We start from the raw sequence: 20,852 nt of genomic DNA, 5'->3' as shown, positions 1-20,852 counted from the left end.
GTTATCCTTCATGGGGGAGGGGTGGATAACTGCTAACCTACAGACTGTAATTTTACAATAGCATTCCCCTGTAGGACTTCTTTGCTTGCTAGTAAAACTGGGTTTCCACAAGGCGCACCCACTCTTTTCATTCACCCAGAATCCTCTGCTAGAATCTGGGACCCATCATTGGGAACCACATGTCTCCTGGCACCAACCCATCCTCAACAGATAGCTGCCTTCCCACCCTGCAGTCCACACTCCTTCCTGTGCTCTCTGTGCTCCGCTTGCCTGAGTCCTCTTTGACCTAGATAACCGGACTCTTCAGAGAAGATGACACCCAGCATGAGGGATGAATGTTGCCAAATGTAGGCAATTTTAAAATATGTCAGTGTTAGATTAAAGACACTAATACTAGAAAATCAACATTTGCACTTCTCAATTCAGTATTAACTTCTCATTTATCTCTACATATCATGATTTCAATGAATGTAACTTCAGCCAAGTCAGGATGCTGAGCAAATGACATATTTAACAGAGAATAAAATGTTATAAGCAGCTTCATGACTGTCTTGATATGGAATCCCATCCGTCAAATGAAAATATTGTAATTACATTTGAAAGTCATTGTATTTTGCTCTATCTAGTCATCTCATTTTTATTTATTTTTATTTTAGAGAGAGGAAGAGAGAGTGGGAGAGAGAGAGAGAGAGAGAGAGAGAGAGAGAGAGAGAGAGAGAATGAATCTCAAGCAGGCTCCACGCCCCGTTTTATTCCATGACCCTGGGATCATGACCTGATCTGAAATCAAGAGTTGGATGCTTAACTGACTGAGGCACCCAGGCACCCCTTATCTAGTCATCTCCTTATTACTCTCTGCTTTCCCTCTCACCTCCACAAACCCTTCAAAAATAATGGTTACTTTTTTTGAGTCTTTTATTTGCCAGAAGCTATGTACTCACTTTGTACATGTACTGACTCGTGTAATCCTCACAACAAACCTAGGAGATGATAACTCTTTTCCTCCCATTTTGTAGGTGACAAAAATGAGTCAGGGAGGTCCACTTTCCTAAGGGCACACGACTGGTAAGAAGAGAAGAGGGCTTAGGTCTCAGAGGATCAGGTTCTACAGCCCAGGTCCTCAATCATTCGCCTGAAGTATTTCTCTGCAGAGTGTGCACTAGGTTGTGCTGCAAGAATGGTTTGGCTTGTTCTCATCTTTGCTCCCATGCATGCTGACTTATAAATAGGGCTGTTGGCCTAAGGGTTCATACCTGTGTCTTCTTCTCTTGCCTGCTTTATGTCCCGATTCCTGTCTATAGCCCTTGTCTTCTCCCTGTGGGCACACCATCTGATTCCACGGTATTCTGAGCTCTATATGAGAGGAAGCCCAGATAGCTGGTGAGTGCACCACTCACCATCCCCACCTGTCCAGATATTTGAATCTGTAGGAAATCTCATGTCAGCCAGAGGTACAGGGAAAAAGAAAAGACCGGGTCTTCTGGATCCAAGTATTCTCTGTAGATATTGGAAAAGGGGCTAGCTCTCTAAGTTACAAGGCCCCTTTGGATTGTCTATGATGTGTGGCTTTCAAAATTCTTGACCACAGCTTACCATAAGGGATATATTTCTATTGCAAATCACAACATGTAAATTTACATACAGAAAACTGAAACAAAATGTCATAAAAACACTTTACTATATGGGATGTGCTCTGAAAGTTTCTATTCTATTTATTTTTTTAAACGATGCCGGTCCAGATCCAGCAAACTGATTTATAACCCATTAAAAAGTTATCACTGGCAGCTTGAAACATAGCACAATAAAGAAGTATCTTTAACTCAACGTACACGGAGTATTCACTAATAATAGATTTAGGCTAAAAATGATTAATTCCCTGATTATCCACAATAAATTTTGCAAGTTATTTGTGTTCTCCTCTGTTTCCTATCCTTGCTGGAGATTAAAATGCCAGGAAGGGGAGCATCATGGGAGAAACATGTGAAGTTAGACCTATGGGCACTGAGAAGGTGTTTGTACACAAAAAAGATAATGGCCTTTTCTGAATGCCAGCTAAGATTACCTCTACACAGTTACCATCCTTTAAAATACTAATATTTGGTCAGTTGCATGTTGGGAACAATTGAAAAAAATTTAATGTGGTCTAGGTCTTAGGGAATTATTGTTAATTGTATTAGGCTGTGCTAATGGTATTGTGTTCATGTAGAAAAATATCCTTTCTAAATGTTTATAGTAACAGATTTATATATGTCATGATGTCTATCATTTATCTTTTTAAAAAATATATTTATTTATTTATTTTTGAGAGAGAGCGAGTGAGAGAGCGAGTGTGAGTGGGGGAGGGGCAGAGGGAGAGAAAGAATCCCAAGCGGGCTCCATGCCAGCACGGAACTCAAAGACCTGGGTCCCACGACCCTGGGATCATGACCTGAGCCAAAATCAAGAATAGGATGCTCAACCAACTGAGTTACCCAGCCACCCCAGAGTTTTTAAAAATAGGTACATTCACTGCCATTTTCGTGTTACTTCAAATTCTGGCTTTCTTCCCCAATCTGCCTGTTCCTACTTACTTTTCAGAATCCTCGGGTAGCTGTTCCACGCCTGCTTTTCAGGTTTTATAGCTGCACACAGTGGGAGACACGGGTTGCATGCTAGCTCCATCTATCCCAGAACCAGAACCATGATGCTAATTTTTTTTTTGACATCTAACTCTTGGTAGGTCCGTGGGGGTTTCTCTCTGCCTCTTCTTTCTTCTTCATTCTCAGCAACTGGAGTTTTAATTGCAGAGGGGACTGGAGAAGTGGGCGTGACAAAGGTAGCATCTGCTGCAGCTGCCACTGGCTGAGGTATATTGCTACTTCTCTCCCTGCCCATCCCCAGGCTTTTTTTTGGTGTTCAAGTTTTTGTGAAGATAAATGATAGGGGTGCCTGGGTGGCTCAGTTGGTGGAGCGTCATGCTTGGTTTTGGCTCAGGTCGTGATCTCATGGTTCATGAGTTCGAGACCCCCCATCTGGCTCTGTGCTGACAGTGTGGAGCCTGCTTGGGAGTCTCTCTCTCTCCCTCTCTTTTTCTCTCCCCTTCACCACCACTTGCACTCACTCTCTCTCTAAAATAAAATTTAAAAAAAAGCAAAAAAACAAAACAAACAAACAAACAAAAACAACAACTCTGCACTGCCCAGGCATGATTCAAGTCTATTTGAAACTGGGATGTGGACATCATTGTGGACAGAGTGAGAGCTCCAGAAGTCTCTAGTTCAGGCACAAGGAGCAAGAGAGAGGATAGGCAAAGAGTTTCTAGCTGCAAAACCAAAAGCACCATCTTTAAAAGAAAAGCTTTGCTAATTGTATTTTATCAAATGTAAAAGGTTTGCTTTGTGAAAGACATTTTTAAGAGAATGAAAAGACAAGGTACAGACAGGGGAAAATTTTGTAAATCACGTATGTATCTAGAACGTTAGAAAGAACTCTGAAAATTAATCATAAGGAAATAAACGGTCCCTTTCCAAAAAAATTGGACAAAAGACTTGAACAGATACTTCATCTAATATGTATATGGGTATCGTTTTTAAAAGATAAGCAATGTTCAGACATTTTGTTATCTTTCTTAATATTAAGAAAGAATTTTTAAGTATTTACACCCATCAAACCGAGGCCTATAAATGCATTGTTGTCCACGCAAAATTCTTGATTACATTAGGAAACTAGTGACTTATGAGCACCTAGAAAAGAAAGCTGGGGTCACAGAAACCAGCACAGATACACAAAGAGCAAGTTCATGGGACTTCATCTTTGATAGAATTACTGTCAGAAGGGTATGAATCAGTTCAAGGTTTGTGAAAGTCTCATGAATTGGATACAATTGAAAAATGTAGGTGGAGGGAAATATAACAAAGTCATTGATAAATGATGATTTCTAAAATCTGGAGGGAGGTACATCTCTCTTGCCCTTTTCCTTTGTCCTCCCCTAATAGATATTTTGATTGGTGATTTGATTAATGATAGAGAAAAAAATGATAATAAAACCATCAGTACATTCCATGATGATAGAAGGATTATGGGCACTTGGGTATCACGGTCAGGTTTTGATACATTTTTTTTAAATGTTTATTTATTTTTGAGAGAGAGAGAGAGAGAGAGAGAGAGAGAGAGAGAGAGCGAGCGAGCATGAGCAGGGGACGGGCAGAGAGAGATGGAGATACAGAATCCGAAGCAGGCTCCAGGCTCTGAGCTGTCAGCACAGAGCCTGACACGGAGCTCGAGCTTGGGAATGGTGAGATCGTGACCTGAGCCGAAGTCGGACGCTTAAATGACTGAGCCACCCAGGTGCTCCTTAATACATTTTTGATAGTTGAAAGGAAGAGATGAAGCAAGCAAAATAAAATTGATGTAAACAATTGCTAAGGTTTTGTTTTTATATCCATAAAATCAATCATATAAATGTAACGCGGAGTTTTGCCATAGTATTTATGAAGAAGACCTATATTAACTTAAGCTAAATATGAGTGTATTAGTTTCCTATTTCTGTTCTATAATATTGTCACAAATTGAGTGGCTTAAAAGAATGCAAATTTATTCTCTTATAGTTACGGAGGTCCGCAGTCTAAAATGATTCAGCAGGGCCACATTTCTTTTGGGGGCTCTAGGAGAGATTTTGTTCCCTTGCCTATTTTAGCTCTTTAGAGGCTGCCCACACTACTTGGTCTGTGGCCCTCGTCACTCTGACCACTGCTTCTCTTGTCATATCTTCTTCTCTTACTCTGGCCCTCCTGCCTCCTTCTTGTAAGAACGCTTGATATTACATTGAACCACCCAGATAATCCAGAATAATTTCCCCTTTTCAAGATCCTTAACTAATGGCACCTGCAAAGTTCTTTGGCCATGTAAGGTAATGTATTCACAGACTCCAGGGGTAGGACATGGATATCTTTAAAGAACCATTATTCAGCATGCCGCAATGAGTCAATAGTGTGACATTATCACCAAAAGTTTTGGATCATTAGATGCATTAACATTTTGAATAGAATATCATTCTGATAATATGTAATAAATATATTAGTTATATAGCAAGCAATAAACATAATACTTCAAAGGAAAAATTATAGGTTCACTCTACTCTTCCTTATCAGAAAAGATCCTTGGATAATTGTATCCAGCTCTGAACAGCACACTTGAAAATATAATCAAACAGGGGCACAATCAAAGAGATATTCTGAAAGAACATAAGAAGGAGGAAATAGAAATAAGAACAAGAATTATCTACTAGAGAAAAGAAGTCAGGACAGTGTATGATCTCTGTCTTCTCTCTTTGAGGGGATACCATACAGAATAAACATCAGAGTTGTGAAAACCTTTAAAAGGGCAAACTCAGGGGTACCTGGGTGGCTCAGTTGGTTAAGCATCCAACTTTGGCTCATGTCATGATCTCGCAGTTCTGGAGTTTGAGCCCTGCATCCGGCTCTGTGCTGACAGCTTGGAGCCTGCTTCAGGTTTTGTGTCTTCCTCTCTTTCTGCCCCTCCCCTGCTTGCATTCTCTCTCTCTCTCTTTCTCTCTCTCTCTCAGAAATAAATAAAATAAAAAAAATTAAAAATAAATAAAAGGGCAAACTCAGAGGCACATCAGGGAAATGAGTTAAGTTCAATAGAAGGAAGAGCTGTCCAGCATGCAATGGGTGCCCTACAGAGCTACTGAGTTCTTTCACTGGAGACTTCCATGCATAAAATCCTGATGATTTATATAAAAGCAATGCAAACATATGGAGAGTCCTGAGCCAGAAGAATTGCAATGCCCCTCCCACATATCAAGTTCCTGTGATTCCAATGACTAAACGTCTGTCCCTTCTTGAGGAAAGAAAAGAGAAATAGCAGGAGCAGGAGAACCAGTGAGCAGATAAGGGCTTTGTAAGGGTCTGAATGGCCTGTTTTCATGACTGACAGATTTATGATGGAATAATTTCCTCTGTTTGTCCTGTAATGAGTGTTTGTACCTTGGGTTGGCGGCAAACGCCTTGCCCTGTGAACATTTCCAGCTGGATTTCAAAGAAAGGAAATGGTTTTGCTTAAGTGACAGTTAACAGAATTCCTGTTGATTAATTTTTTTCCTTATTGTTTTCAGTGCAGCAAATAGGTAGCTATTTGTTTCAAAGTAATAAACCTAAAGTCTTATAATTTTAAAAGTTTACATTTAGTTTATTTACACAGCATATGATTTCCTTGATGCCTGAACCTTACATAGATTTTTAAAAAATGTTTATTTATTTATTTTTTGGGAGGGAGGGGGAGGGGCAGGGGCAGAGAGAGAGAGTGAGAGAGAGAATCCCAAGCAGGCTCCATGCTGTCAGCACAGAGTCTATCGTGGGGCTGGATCCCACAAACAGCAACGTTATGACCTGAGCCAAAATGAAGAGTTGGACACTTAGCGACTGAGCCATTCAGGCGTTCCTTCCTACATAGATTTTTACATTCTGAACAGAGAAAAATGAAATATGAACCCAGCTGCATCCTAGCAACCCTCTCATAGCAAGCGTTACATCCTGTCAATCTTTTCATTTTCCATTCTGCAAATAAGAATTTTCTTGGTAAGCGCCTCTCTCGCCCTCTCACTCTCTTGGTTTCACACATTTCCCTGTGTCTTTTAGCTTCTCCTTTTCTTCTGCTTCTCCCTCTTCCTCACCCCAGTTTGCTAAGAAAAAAGGAATCAGATGGTGTTCCCTCATCTTCCTGTGAGCAAACCAATGACACTCCTATTTCTGTGCCCAACACCTTCCTCTTTCCTTCCGTGTCAATGAAAGTGTCCTTCCTCCTCCCCCTGCTCCTTCTCCTCCACATCCTGATTATTTTATTTGAAAAGGACTTTTCAGTAAAGATAAAAGGAGAGCTAAATTCTGTGTTTATGAAGAATTAGGGGCTGTCATGGTAGAAAGGAACAGGCCATATACGAACAATAAATGTGAGCTAGGCTTATTTTCGCTCCCATAAAAAGAGAAAAATAAAACGATTTCAGAATTCTTACTGTGCCCTCTAAAAATTGGTTGCATTCAGCTTGAGACAATCAGTGCACGAGCATTTATTGCCCTTTTACCTCATGTACAATAAACAGTTTCATTTTTTTTAAACAAAATTAAAAAAAAATTTTTCTACTATTTATTTATGAGAGAGAGAGAGAGGGAGAGCAGGGGAGGGGCAGAGAGAGAGAGAGAGAGAGAGGGAGACACAGAATCAAAGCAGGCTCCAGGCTCCACGCTGTCAGCTCAGAGCCTGACATCAGGCTCAAACTCACAGACGGCAAGATCATGACCTGAGCCCAAGGTGGATGCTTAACCCACTGAGTCACCCAGGCACCCCTAAACAGTTTCATGTTTAAAGGCAGATGTCTTGGAACTTGGGTACAGTGATCACAAGCGCTCAATTGTGCCTTCATGACAGTCATGAGCTTATCCATTTCCTGAGTCTCCTCAGAGTTCTTTTCATTTTTTTAATCAGATATTTACATATTTGTATGTGAAACTTTTCTCCTGAGATGAAGTTCTGCATTTGTTACTGGCTGGATAAGCAATTAGTGGGCATTACATGAAAAAATATTACTGTGTTATGTTCTTTAAGAGATTGTTAGGAAATAACTGGCCTTAGAGAGTTAGTATCATTCTACTACCTTTCTGACATACCTTCCCACAGGACAATTTGGTTTATTTTTCTGAGAGTTTGTCACGACCTTGAACATTAGGAGATAATGTCTCTTATAGAAATTTTTTCTCTTCCTCCCCACCTCTCTCCAATCCATCATCAAGTCCTTTGACTCCACCTTTAATCTAATTTTAAATGATTCCACTTTTCTTCATGTCTACCACAACTAGAGGTCACACCAATATTGCTTTTTACCTGGACCTTACTTTTTACCTTAGCCTTCTCACTAGTGTTCCTATATCATTTCTTGATCCCCTTGACTCCTTTTTTCATACAGCAGCCTGAGCAATCTTGTGTCAAATGCTGCTGGCCAGTCAACTGAAAGTTGTCTATTAGACAAACAAGTCTGGATGTCTAGGCAGATGGATGTAGACTTTGGAATCCATCTTGGAGTGGAAAACTTGTGAGTAAAGGTAGACTGATAAGAGGTTCAATGTCTGTGCCCTGGGGTCCTCCTTTGTTTAGCTGTTCGGGATACAAGAAGGAGCCAATAAAGTTTGAGAAGCAGGCGATGAAATGTAAGGTACGTCAGGAGAGTATGGTGTCCTGGAAGCCAAATGGAAAAAATATATCAAACAGAAGGGAGTGATTAACTGTGTACAATGCTGCTGATAGGGCAAGAAAGATGAAGACAGAAGATCATTGATTTAGCATCATGGAGGTCACAGGTGATTTTGACAAGAGTGGCTTCAGTGGATTAATGGGGAAAAGCCAAAGGGCTCCAGGAATTAATGGGAGGAGAAAAATTTAAGGCGGAAAATATGCACAACTGTTCGGAAGATTTTCTGTAAGGAGTGAGTTCATAACAAGAGGACAGAAGGCACAGGAAATGACATAGATGCGTTGGCAGGTGCTTTCGGAAGCTTTGTTTAAATTGCTTCTATTCTCTCATTGAAATAAGTGGCAAGGCTATCAGCAGGATGGAAGTAAGGTTTGGGCAGAAGCTGTTGGCATTTGGAGAAAGAGCAGAAGGTTTGAAGTAGTCATCTAGAAGACTGGAGGAACGAACGGATTCAGAGAGCATGTTATGACTGCCACATTCCCTCAAGGTCCAGTAGTTATGTATTTAGAATGAGACGGTCAGTGTAGTCTTACGTTTTTCTCTTGTACTGTACATCAGCAGTGCAGGTAGAGAGCAAGCTGAGCGTTGGCTTTGGCCAGGATTGGAGTTTTACTAGGTGAATAACACAAAAAGAGATGATGAGGAGAGTTGAGAATAGTGCATGGAAATGGTTATAACGATCAGTTCTGATCCAACTGAGTAAGACAGGAAAGTAGGACCGGTGAGAGGCAGGTTACCATGGATTCGTGGTGGGTCAGTGTGATTATGGGGATTTAAAGCTGTAGTTAGTTAGAAAGATAGGAAGTAGATGGCAGTAAGGGAGTAAGCTGCTTAAGAGTGATATTGTGGGGGGCACCTGGGTGGGTCAGTTGGTTAAGCATCCGACTTCGGCTCAGGTCATGATCTCATGGCTTGTGAGCTCAAGCCCCACATTGGGCTCTGTGCTGACAGCTGAGAGCCCGGGGCCTGCTTCAGATTGTGTCTCCTTCTCTCTCTGTCCCTCCCCCACTCATGCACTATCTCTCTCTCTCTCTCTCTCTCTCTCTCTCTCTCTCTCTCTCAAATAGAAATAAAAACATTAAAAAACATTAAAAAAGGAATGATATTGTAGGTTGTAATCATTGGTAATGATAGGACTGATGGCATGCTTATAGAGTGAGCAGTTGAAGCGAAGAAGAGGACTTGGGGTGAATTAAGTTGGAAGCCAGGATGTGAGAAAGACCATTTACATACATATTGAAAGTATTATGAGTTATGACCAGAGAAGTGTTAGCAAAAGTAACAATGAGCCCAGAGGTAAATCTGCAAGGAATTGAGAAGTATAACTCAGGGGCTTGGTAATGACTGTGACAAGGATGATTAATGCATATTTATGGCCTGATGAGATAGAATATTCTAACCTGGGAGCCACAGGACAGTAAAACTAAAACCATAATGCTAGAATGTAATAGATCTCATAAAAGAGGTACAAAGTGCTGACAGTCGTTCTCAAATGTTAGCAAATATTCTGATACTTGTTAAATGATTTGTTAAAATACAGATTGCTGCCTCCCCTCCCCAAGTTCCTGCTGCAATAGATCTGGGATAGGGTCCAACAATTTGCATTTCTAACAAGTTCCGATGTCTAGGGGCCACATTTCAAGAACTGATCTGCTATGAAAATTCAGAAGAGGGATGGATTGCTTCTGGCTGCAGAGATCAAAGGTTCATGAAGCATATTCTTTATTTCTCTGCAAATGCTCAGAAACAACAGAGTTTGGCATCATTAAATACCGTACATTGACTAATAAGCAGAGAAGTCATATTTTGGGGGCCCCCATATTTACTTACGCTGCAAATCAGAGATGCAGAGGAAATGTAGTTCCTTTATTTCTCTAAAACTTCACTGTATCATATCATTGTACATCTTAAACTTATACAATGTTTTATGTCAATTATATCTCAAAAAAAAAAAAAAAAAAAAAAAAGCTAAAAAGAGCAGCTCCTGGCTGGCTCAGTTGGTAGAATAGGTGACTCTTGGTCTCAGGGTCACGAGTTCAACTCCACACTGGGGATAGAGGTTACTTGTAAAATAAAAATAAAAAAAGCTAAAAAGAAAAATAAAACTTAATTGTCTAAAGCTGATCTGATCTTCATCAACACTCCACCTGCTGGATGACTAGGACAAAGCTGACTTCTGTCCATTTCTGTTGAAAATTTGATCCAGTTACATACATTTAAATAATCTCTTTAGGTACATGTCAAATGTTTGGCCTTTTAGATTTCACCTGGCAGGATGTGGTTTTGTGACCTTGTGGCTTTGGGGGGAGGGTTTCCTTGTTCTGTATTCTGGCTTCTCTGTTCTCTGTGGTAATGTTTCTTGTCTGCCAGGTTGCTGCTGGCTCTGTTGGCATTCTTGACTGAGGTCTGTAACTCATCGTAACTCACTTAGCTTGACTGGATCTCATTGGTTCTCCTTGACTGACTTGGCATCATCTTGCTCACTACAGTTCCCTCCGAGTTTCTGCCCTGTTCTCTATCTGGCCACTAGCCTAGTGGATTATGGATCATCTCACCCTTCACCAGAGCGGAAAGTGATTTGTACAGTGGCCCTGTAGCAGCCCCACTGCATCTCAGCTCACATGCCTTCACATTCTTACCTTTAGAATCAGCACTTTGGGCTTCCATCTATACCACATGGACTAGAAACTCTGGGACATGCTCTCAAACTTTCTTCTCTGTCCATTTCCACGGGATTGCTATTTTTTCTCTGCCATGACATACTGGTCTCCCATTAGTGTGGCTGACAATTGCTTGAGAGACAGCCTCCTTTTGGAGCCCTAACTGGAAGCAGGGCAAAACCCCTTGTCTGTCCTCAGTGCCACCCTCAAACTGGCCAGTGAGACTTCTTCCCTCCTCCAGTTTCTAAACAGTGAGATTCAGAGTATATCACCTCCCTCGTCTCCTTTCTTTTCCATCCCTGTATTTCTTGCATCCTGAGATACATTGTCTTCCTCCCTCCATTATTACCCCTCTTAAAGTCTCCTCTTTCTTTCCCTTATATTCCTTTTGCATTTCTTTCTCTTTCTATAAGTTTTAAGTGTATGTAATTTAAAAAATTTCCGCTTTTGTCTTCTTTAGAACTGATAAAACACATCAGTTAAGTATCAAGATATATCATCAGAATAGTATTTAATTGTAAGAAATTCACACACAGAAAACATTATGAATCTATTTCAATTTGGGATAAATGATGGAAACAGATAATAAAACATGTTTGGCTTTTATATATAGAAAATACTGTTTATACAGATGTTCAACTTTTTTGGTTAGCCACTTTATTGACCTAATATTTACATGTAAATATATATAAACATATACATTATATATACATATGTATTCATATATAATATATATAATATTTGTATATTATATATAATGTATATATATGTGTGTGTGTGTGTATATATATATATATTTTTTTTTTTTTTTGTAGTAAGCTCTATGCTGAACATGGGGCTTGAACTCATGACCCCAAGATTGAATCACACGTTCCATCGACTGAGCCAGCCAAGCACCCCTAATATATTTTTAATGTAAAAATATTTGACATCCCTTAATTGTAATTTAAACTATGACATCTGCCTTTTTATCCTTGAGAGTCTCTATAATTAATAATTATCTTAACAATATATGTTTCTAGGATTTTTTAAATGTATGCTTTGGCGGGCACGTGCCATTATGCATATTGTTCATGGGTGACAATATATGGTTTGATTTTTCTCCCTCAGAGCACCAATTTTCTAAACTCTCATCCTTCTGTCAAATGATTTCTTTCTTTCTTTTTTTAATGTTTATTCATTTTTCAGAGAGAGAGAAAGAGAGAGAGACACACACACACAGGGAGTGGGGGAGGAACAAAGGGAGAGGGAGATACAGAATCCAAAGCAGGTTCCAGGCTCTGAGCTGTCAGCACAGAGCCTGACTCAGGGCTCAAACTCACAAATTGTGAGATCATGACCTGAGCTGAAGTCGGGATGTTTAACCAATTGAGCCACCCAGGCAACCCCCTTAAATTATTTCTTAATAACATACGTGACAAAATATCCCTATCAGAGGTAAGTGACAGTCGAAGAAGCTCACGAGCTTAGTTTTTATTGTGAAGTTAAAATATAATCCAGTTTAACTGAAAATTTAACATTTTGTCCAGAAAATAAAGAGGAAAATAGCAACTTGTGTGGGGGAGATTTCATCTGCCTCTCAGTGGGTGTAGTTCCTGAGAAGGGAATTGTTCATATACTCCTCCCTCTGTTTGACTGACCTCATAACTTGGACGCTGAGTGTATGACAGTTCTTGATTAGATTCTAATGTTTAAAGGGTAATTTTTTCCTACTTCATTCAAATTTTACCTTGATTCTGATTTTAGAATTCCATCTGCAAGCATGATGAACTGGAGCATAAAATTCACAAGATATTTAATATCAGTGTTTTCCTTTTTCTTAATGCCTATCCAATTTTATATGGCTTACAAAAACAGGTGGCACTTTCTAATGGATATTTACGTCAAAGTTTTTGAGGGCAGAAACAGTTTCTGGAATAACTACGTGCATAGTTCCTGGCACATAGTAGGTGGTTAATAAAGATTTGTGGAATAAATAAAATGCTAGTATGTCCCTTTAACTTTGAATAAATGGTTATATTTAAAGCATTTAAGGGGCACCTGGGTGTCTCAAGTGGTTAAGCATCTGATCATAACTCAGGTCATGATTTTGTGGTTCATGAGTTTGAGCCCCACGTCCGGTTCTGTGCTGACAGCCCAGAGCCTGGAGTCTGCTTCAGATTCTGTGTCTCCCTCTCTCTTTCTCTACCCCACTCGTGCTCTGGCTCTTGCTGTCTCAAAAATAAATAAACATTAAAAAAAATAAAGCATCTAAAGTGTTCATGTCTACTTGCTTTTTAAGGATATTTTTAGGTGAATACAACACAATTAGTTTGTTTCCAAACCCTGTCTTATTGGTTCCAGGTTGACCTAGTCGTGGATGACAAGAGCACAGAGAGACTGAGTTTGGGGGAAAAAAAAAAAGAGGCTGATATTTCCATCAATTTGGTGGAAGAAATGGGTAATTACCCAGAAGTGGAGCAACATGAAAGCATCTAATGCAACGTAAACCTTCACAGGGCTCTTGAGAAAGGACAAAAGCTCTATTGGAAATAAACATGAATGGTGCTGGTGGATGATGTCACTTGGATTGGTGGGCTATGTTGCAGCAGGGGTCAGAGTAGAGAAAATGAGATCTCCTCTCTCCCCATATCCCTGTCTTTGGTCTAAGAATAGGGCTGACAACACGAAAGTCTGTGAAGGAAAAAAAGGTCATGTAAATGTTAAGTCGGAAGAAAATTCTAATGACTGCAAGACAGATGATAAAACCCTAAGAATGTAAACTTAATGTAGACTTGTAATACAGCTGCTGAAAAACCAACATGGTACAAATTTTCATGGGCATGTGTATGCCTGTGTATTTGAGGAGACGGCATAATATTAAAATACTAAGGTATTAGTATTAGACATATGGGAAGGATATTTCAAATGCTGTGGGAATGGAAGAATTGTAACCTGTGAGTAAATTAGCATGTTCATCAGAAGTAAACAGAACAGATGCTGTTAACAAATTTTCCTAAACTTTCTACCACTGCTCCTTGGCCAGCCTCTGGTCCTACCCACTGCCATTTATACATTCTCTCAGAAATTCTATAATGCAAAGACAGACTCTTAAACAGTCTACAAGGAAGTGAGCATGTGTTCAAAACTTGGTGTTGTGATAGCATAGTTTACATACAAACATGGGTAAGAAGTGACGTCTTAGGCAGGTGTCCATCCTTTCCAGGAAATGAAAGTCAGAGTGAAACAGCTGTGATGGGTTAGTATTTGAAGGCAAACAGTGTTCTGTAGTGTAAACTTCACTTCTACAGGAAAGACACTAGATTAGATTAGTTCAAGTGTCTTAAAGCATTCTTAAGAGCGATACAATCTGATTGAGCTGAGTTTAGGCCCACATATTTGAGTATCTGTACGAGGTTCCCATTGAAAAGAGTTTAGCATTTTATCTATCAATATTTCTGTGTCATTTATTGCAAGGTGTATTCAATATCATGCCTGTTCCAGTTTGATAAGCAGAGATTGCAGTGGAGATCATGGCTTAGCCCAAGGCCCATAGCTAAGGCAAAAAAATGGGAACAAGTTTAGTGGCAATACTTTCCTGGAACATGGTACCCAGAAATAAGCAGACTCCAAACACTGATAAGGTTGTTATGGACAACGGCATTCCGGTCTTAAATCCATTTCTGCCAAGAAGGGTGGATTAAAATTCTACAGGCTTCTTGAATTTTCACTTGGCACCTTTCTCTACTGAGATGTTCAGAAAGATGACAGAAGACTGGCCCAGCAAAAACTGAGTTACTTAAATGCTTTGAAGCTATGTGCTCTACTAATGACCTCACTACATAGAACATGATCAACATTTTCTTGAAAGTGTGCATTAATAGGAAAAGATTAATTAAAACACCACAACCAAAAGTTTCCAAGCATGTATGCTGCACAACCGAATCTGATAATTTCATCTTCTACTGTCCTGCCTTCACTCTGCTGTGTTAACTTAGACTTTGTTTGAAAAATCTTTCTCATGGGGCACCTGGGTGGCTCAGTTGGTTAAGCATTCGACTTTGCCTCAGATCATGATCTCACAGTTGGTGAGTTTGAGCCCCATGTCGGGCTCTGTGCTGACAGCTGAGCCTGGAGCCTGTTTTGGATTCTGTGTCTCCCTCTCTCTGCCCCTCCCCCGCTCACACTCTGTCTCTCTCTCTCTCTCAAAAATAAATGAACATTAAAAAATTTAAAAAAAAGAAAAATCTTTCTCATAATTTCTTCTTTCGAATTTTTCAACTTAAAAGCAGATGTCATTTATTTCTGTGTTTTTATTTTCCATTTAAAAGGTAACATATACTCTCTAAAACATTATAAAAGTAAAAAAATATTACCCATAGTTTTATCATGCAAGTCTTTTTTGTTGTTGTTTATTTTTCCTACATTTTAGTGACCATACTCAGTATGAACTTTTATCTTGCTTTTATTTTTTATTTATTTTTATTTATTTTTAATTTTTTTTAATGTTTATTTTTGAGAGAGAGAGAGACAGAGTGCAAGCTGGGGAGGGGCAGAGAGAGGGAGACACAGAATCTGAAGAAGGCTCCAGCTCTGAGTTTTCAGCACAGAGCCTGACGCAGGACTCGAACTCACAAACTGTGAGATCATGACCTGAGCTGAAGTCGGACACTTAACTTACTGAGCCACCCAGGCGCCCTTATTTTTTTTTAAATGTTTATATATTTATTGAGAGAGAGAGAGAGAGAGCAGGGGCGGGGCAGAGAGAAAAGGAGAGAGAATCTCAAACAGGTTCTGTGCTATCAGTGCAGAGTCTGACCCAGGGCTTGATCTCATGAATCATGAGATCATAACCTGAGCAGAAATTAAGAATCAGATACTCAACTGACTGAGCCACCCAGGTGCCTTTATCCTGCTTTTAAAGTCATGATATAAGTCGTTTTATATATTATTACATATTCTTAATAAGAATTATTGGCTACATATTATGTCAGCTGCTACAGCTTACATTTGCTATTGTGCAATATTTACCACCAAGGTTTATTATTATTCATATTATGATAAACACAATTGTGAATAAAGTATGTTTCAAATATAGGATTATACCCTTAGGATATATTCAGTAGTTCCATTTTTCCATTTAAAATGGTTGTAGAAGATATGAGATTGGCTGTTTCAATATCAGCATTGGTTACTATAATAAAAAATATTTTGCTAATCTGATACATGAGAAATGATATCTCACTATTATATTACTTTAATTTCTTTCCTATAATCAATCTTTTGCATATAACAATTGTTGCAAAGTTTTCTCATTTTGTTGTCTACTTTTTAATTTTATTAGCGTTTTGACATAAAAATTAAAAGTTGTATGACGCACTTACTTGATATATTGCTTTATATTTTTATATTAAGGCATATGTATTTCTAAATTAAGAAATCACTTATTCATAGAGTGCTAAATTTAAATTCAATTTTGGGGGGATATTTTAGAAATATTGAGTAATAATATATTCACCTGAACAATTACTTATTTACTTAATTAATTGATTTAGAGACAGAGAGAGAGAGAGAGAGCAGGGGAGAGGCAGAGAGGAAGAAAGAGAATCCCAATTTGGAACCCAATGTGGCCTCTATCTCAGGAACTGTGAGATCATGACCTGAGCCCAAACCAAGGGTTGGTTGCTTAACCCACTGAGTCACCCAGGCACCCGCACCTAAATTTATTTTTATCTTAACATATTATGTGATATCCTAAAACTGTACGAAACTGGTATTCTCCATATAAGTAAATAATCACCTCAACATTATTTCTTGAGTAATCTTATGCTTTCTCATTGCTTTTTGATGCTTCCTTTATCATATATCTAATTCTTACAAATAATCAGGCCTGAAGACTGTGGCCATGTGCCTGCCTGCACACGTAGCTGGTACAGCACTGCCACCCCAGCCTACCCCCCTCCCTTTCCCCATCTTCTAAGGAGTCTGCTCTGAGACTGGTTAAGTGCAAGTCACATTTCCAGAAGCACGCCTCAGGAGGCCCAAGCTTCTGACCTCTCTGAAGTTTACTCCTTTGGTGCTTTGTAAATGTGCCTATCATTTAAATAAACACTCATCTTGCTCCTCTTAGTCCTTCAGATATTTACTTGGCCCACATACCACCAAATGACTTAAAAACACTGAAAAGCCCATGGAAAGATCCCATTTCCAGAGCATTTGCCCTAAGCAGATCATGGAATGGAGTCAGCATGACCGGGATTCAAGAGTATTTCCTGCACTAATGACTTCAGCACTGTATGTGGGTGTGAGGGGATATGCAAGAGAAGTACAGGACAGAGCTCTTGCCTTGAGCAAACCAATGTTTTGGTGGGGTAACCAGGAGGTATATGCCTGAAATAATGCACACAGCAAGCCCACAGAACTACAATTCCTACCATATACACTTAAGAGAGGAAACCAAGGCAAACTTGGGGAAGAGGCCGGGGGTGGGAAAAAAGACTTCTGAGTATCTTCCCTGGTTTTGCCCTTATCTGAATTATGGTGCTATCTTCTCTTTTCTCTCCATGCATCTTACTAATTGGGGGATCTTGGATAGATTCCTTAGTTTCTCTAAGTCTCAGTTTCTTCAGCTATAAAATGGGGATGGGGAGCCTGGGTGGCTCAGTCGGTTAAGCATCCGACTTCAGCTCAAGTCATGATCTTGAGATTTGTGGGTTTGAGCCCCATGTCAGGCTCTCTGCTACCCGTGCAGACCCCACTGTTGATTCTCTGCCCCCTCTCTCTCAAAAATAAACATTTAAAAAATGGGGTTAATAATAGCGATTATCTCCTGGAGGTTATTACATATTGTATGAAGAGTGCTCCGCACAGAGATTCAAACATGAATGTTGTTAATATATGTTAGTTTCCTTCCTCACAGTCTATATCTTTCCCCTCTACCAAGACTTGTTCTCAAATCTTTTATTCCCATGGACATTTACTATTGGTGAGTTTAGCCTTATTTGTCTGTTGCCCTTCATCAAGACAGTTTAAAATACTGAAGTAATCATTTAAGAGCAACTGCTCAGAAATCCTGGGGGATCTTAGCACCTGGACTACAATTTAAGAAGTCTCTCTTAATTTGCATGTTAGGACCTTAACAGGGCAAGCTGCCCTTCTTATGATCACCAGAAGTTTGTAAGAGGTGAGGGATGGTCAAAGTTTGGAGTATATCTTCCCCATTATCACCCAGGGGACTGCAAGCATGACAGCGTTCTCTGGTGTCAGATGGCTGTTTTCCGTATGGGTTTTATCTGCTCCCTTCCGTGAAGAGATAAAAGCTGTCAGCTTGTAGAAGGCAGAGGTCCCATGTGACATTTTTGGGTGGTTTTGTAACACCAGGCTGGAAATTTAGCCACTTCTCTTTCTTTTGGTCTCAAAACTTGTTTTCCCTATTATGTCTGAAATTTTCCTGTTAAAAATTAGATTTTTTTCTCTTATAGACTTAAAAAAAAATCCAAATCTCCCTGAAAGAGATCAAAATTTCAATAGTTATCAAGCATTTACTACTGTTTACTGAAGGGACTGATGTGTAAATGAAAGAGCTGTTGACTCAGAGTGTCTGGAGACAGGCTAGTGCTGGCTCAGTCACTAGTGCGTCCTCTTGAATGGGTCACAATATCTCTGGTACTTGGTTTTCTTATGACCTTCAGTATTGCTTTTCTCTCAGATAATGATAATCACAAAAATAATTAGCATTTATTGAGCACTTACTTTGTGGCAGGTAATGTGCCAAGCCCTTTAAGTGTATTTTCTAATTTAAACCTCACAAGGAGTATAGGAGGTGGGCACCATTATTTCCCTCATTTTATAGTTAAGGAAAATGAAACCTTGGTGATTATTCTTTTGGTAAAGACTGGCAAAAGGCTAATTAAAACTAAAATCAGTTCTATGTGATGTTGCATTCTTAAAAATTTTGGTATAGAGGTATGAGATCCTTTGAAGTGATTGATAAATGCTATCCTGATATATATAGATGGAAGCATGAAATTATATTTAGGAAGAATCATTGTAAATTGAAGTAGGCAAGATTTGAAATATCCATATATTTTTCTTTAAAATTTCCATTCTTCTTTGTTATCGGAACGAGGCCATGAGCAATTCAACGGCAAGTAGTGTAAATACCTCTAAGAGCTATGACCCTATCAAATAAGTTGGAAGTTTAATAGGATGCTAATTTGGGAGTCTCATTGGAGGCATCAAAATACAATGAGACCAAGATGCAAATTTTAAAAGAAAATATTTGAAAACTGGGGCTATAATGCTTAAAAACCCTGCCCCCAGACCAAAGATATAAAACAGTTGAGCTGTTGGAGATAAGAGAGAATTTTGTGATGGCAAGTGCTTTGTAGTGAGTTGTGTCTGTGTTCTGTCCTGCCCCACCTCAGCGCATGGGAGAGGACCTGGGTGTGGAGGGGAGAAGGTGGTGGTTGACACTCACATCTAGTCTAGTGGGAGGAACTTCAAAGGCTCCACTTGGGGAGCTTGCTGTTTGGCCTCTGCAGGTAGGGAAATAAAGTAGACTGATGTCACACTCCAGCTTTGGAAACAGAGAGGTTAAGGGTCAGGAGATGGGCTGGACGGCATTCTTGGCAGGAAAATCAGACTTGCTGCTGCTTTGAGATTGGCCTGCATTTCCAGAGTTTTCCCAGGCTAACAGATTGTTTCTTATGAACCATACCTTAAAAAGAGATCTGGTTTGAGATTATTCCTAAACTCCTATCCTACACACTGTCTTTGACAGTGGTTAAAATTAATATCATCACAAGGGTGGCAGATGGTACCTGGGGAAGAAGACATCATCACTTATATAGTATTCTGACTGAAAATGCTTAACTTCATCTAATTATGAAGACATGCAAGACAAATCCAAATTTAGGAATATCCTACAAATAAAGGGCCTGTATTCTTAAAAAATGTCAATGTCACTAAAGACAAAGGATGGCTGAGGAATTGGTACAGATGAAAAGAGACTAAGGAGATTTGACAACTAAATGCTGCATGTGATCCCGAATGGGGTTCTGTGCCGGAGGAACAAACTGCTTTAAAGAACACCGTTTGGACAATGGATACATTGGAATATGGGTAAAAGATTAAAGTTTTAGATCAATGTTACATTTTCTGAACTTGATTGTTGTACTCTGAATATACAGTAGTTCCCCCCTTATCCCTGGTTTCATTTTCCATGATGATTTCAGTTACCCATGGTCAACTGTAGTTTAGAAGCAGATGGTCTTCCTGACAAATCATCAGAAGGTCAGTAGCCCGACACTACATCACTATGCCTATGTCATTCACCTCACTTCATCTCATCACATAGGCATTTGTCATGTCACATCATCACAAGAAGAAAAAGTGTAAGTATGGTATGATAAGGTATTTTGTGAGAAAGATGCCATATTCACATAAATTTATTACAATATATTATTATAATTGGTCTTTTATTATTAGTCATTGTTCATGTCTCACTGTGCCTAACTTATAAATTAAACTTTATCATAGGTATGTATGTATGTATGTATGTATATGAAAAAACATAGCATATATAGGGTGTGGTAATATCTGTGGCTTTAAGCATCCACTGGGGGTCTTGGAATGTATAAGGGGGGACTAGTGTGTAAGAGAATCTCTTTGTTCTTAGAAATACATGAATTATTAAGACGTACATGGGTATGATGTATTCAACCTACATTCAAATAATTCTGAAAATAAATTGTGTGTGTGTGTGTGTGTGTGTGTGTGTGTGTGTGTGTGTAGAGCACGACAATGATAAACAGACATGACAAATTATAAAAATGCTGATTTGGGGTCAAAGTTGTGTACTCTCCGTGTAACTTTTCTGTGTTTGAGATTCTTTTGAAATAAAAATGAGGGGCTCCTGGGTGGCTCAGTTGGTTGAGTGTCTGACTTTGGCTCAGGTCATGATCTCA

General features: G+C 39.3%; 1 long non-coding RNA gene across 1 annotated transcript in view; it reads right to left on the bottom strand.

Annotated features, from left to right (window-relative positions):
* LOC122472268 overlaps positions 1-20,852 on the bottom strand; it is a 57,710-nt gene that overhangs the window by 31,173 nt on the left and 5,685 nt on the right. The window lies entirely within an intron of this gene.

This window comes from Prionailurus bengalensis, chromosome B4, assembly GCF_016509475.1.
Source record: "Prionailurus bengalensis isolate Pbe53 chromosome B4, Fcat_Pben_1.1_paternal_pri, whole genome shotgun sequence".
Classification (NCBI taxonomy): domain Eukaryota; kingdom Metazoa; phylum Chordata; class Mammalia; order Carnivora; family Felidae; genus Prionailurus; species Prionailurus bengalensis.
This window is presented reverse-complemented; position numbering and strand designations above follow the sequence as displayed.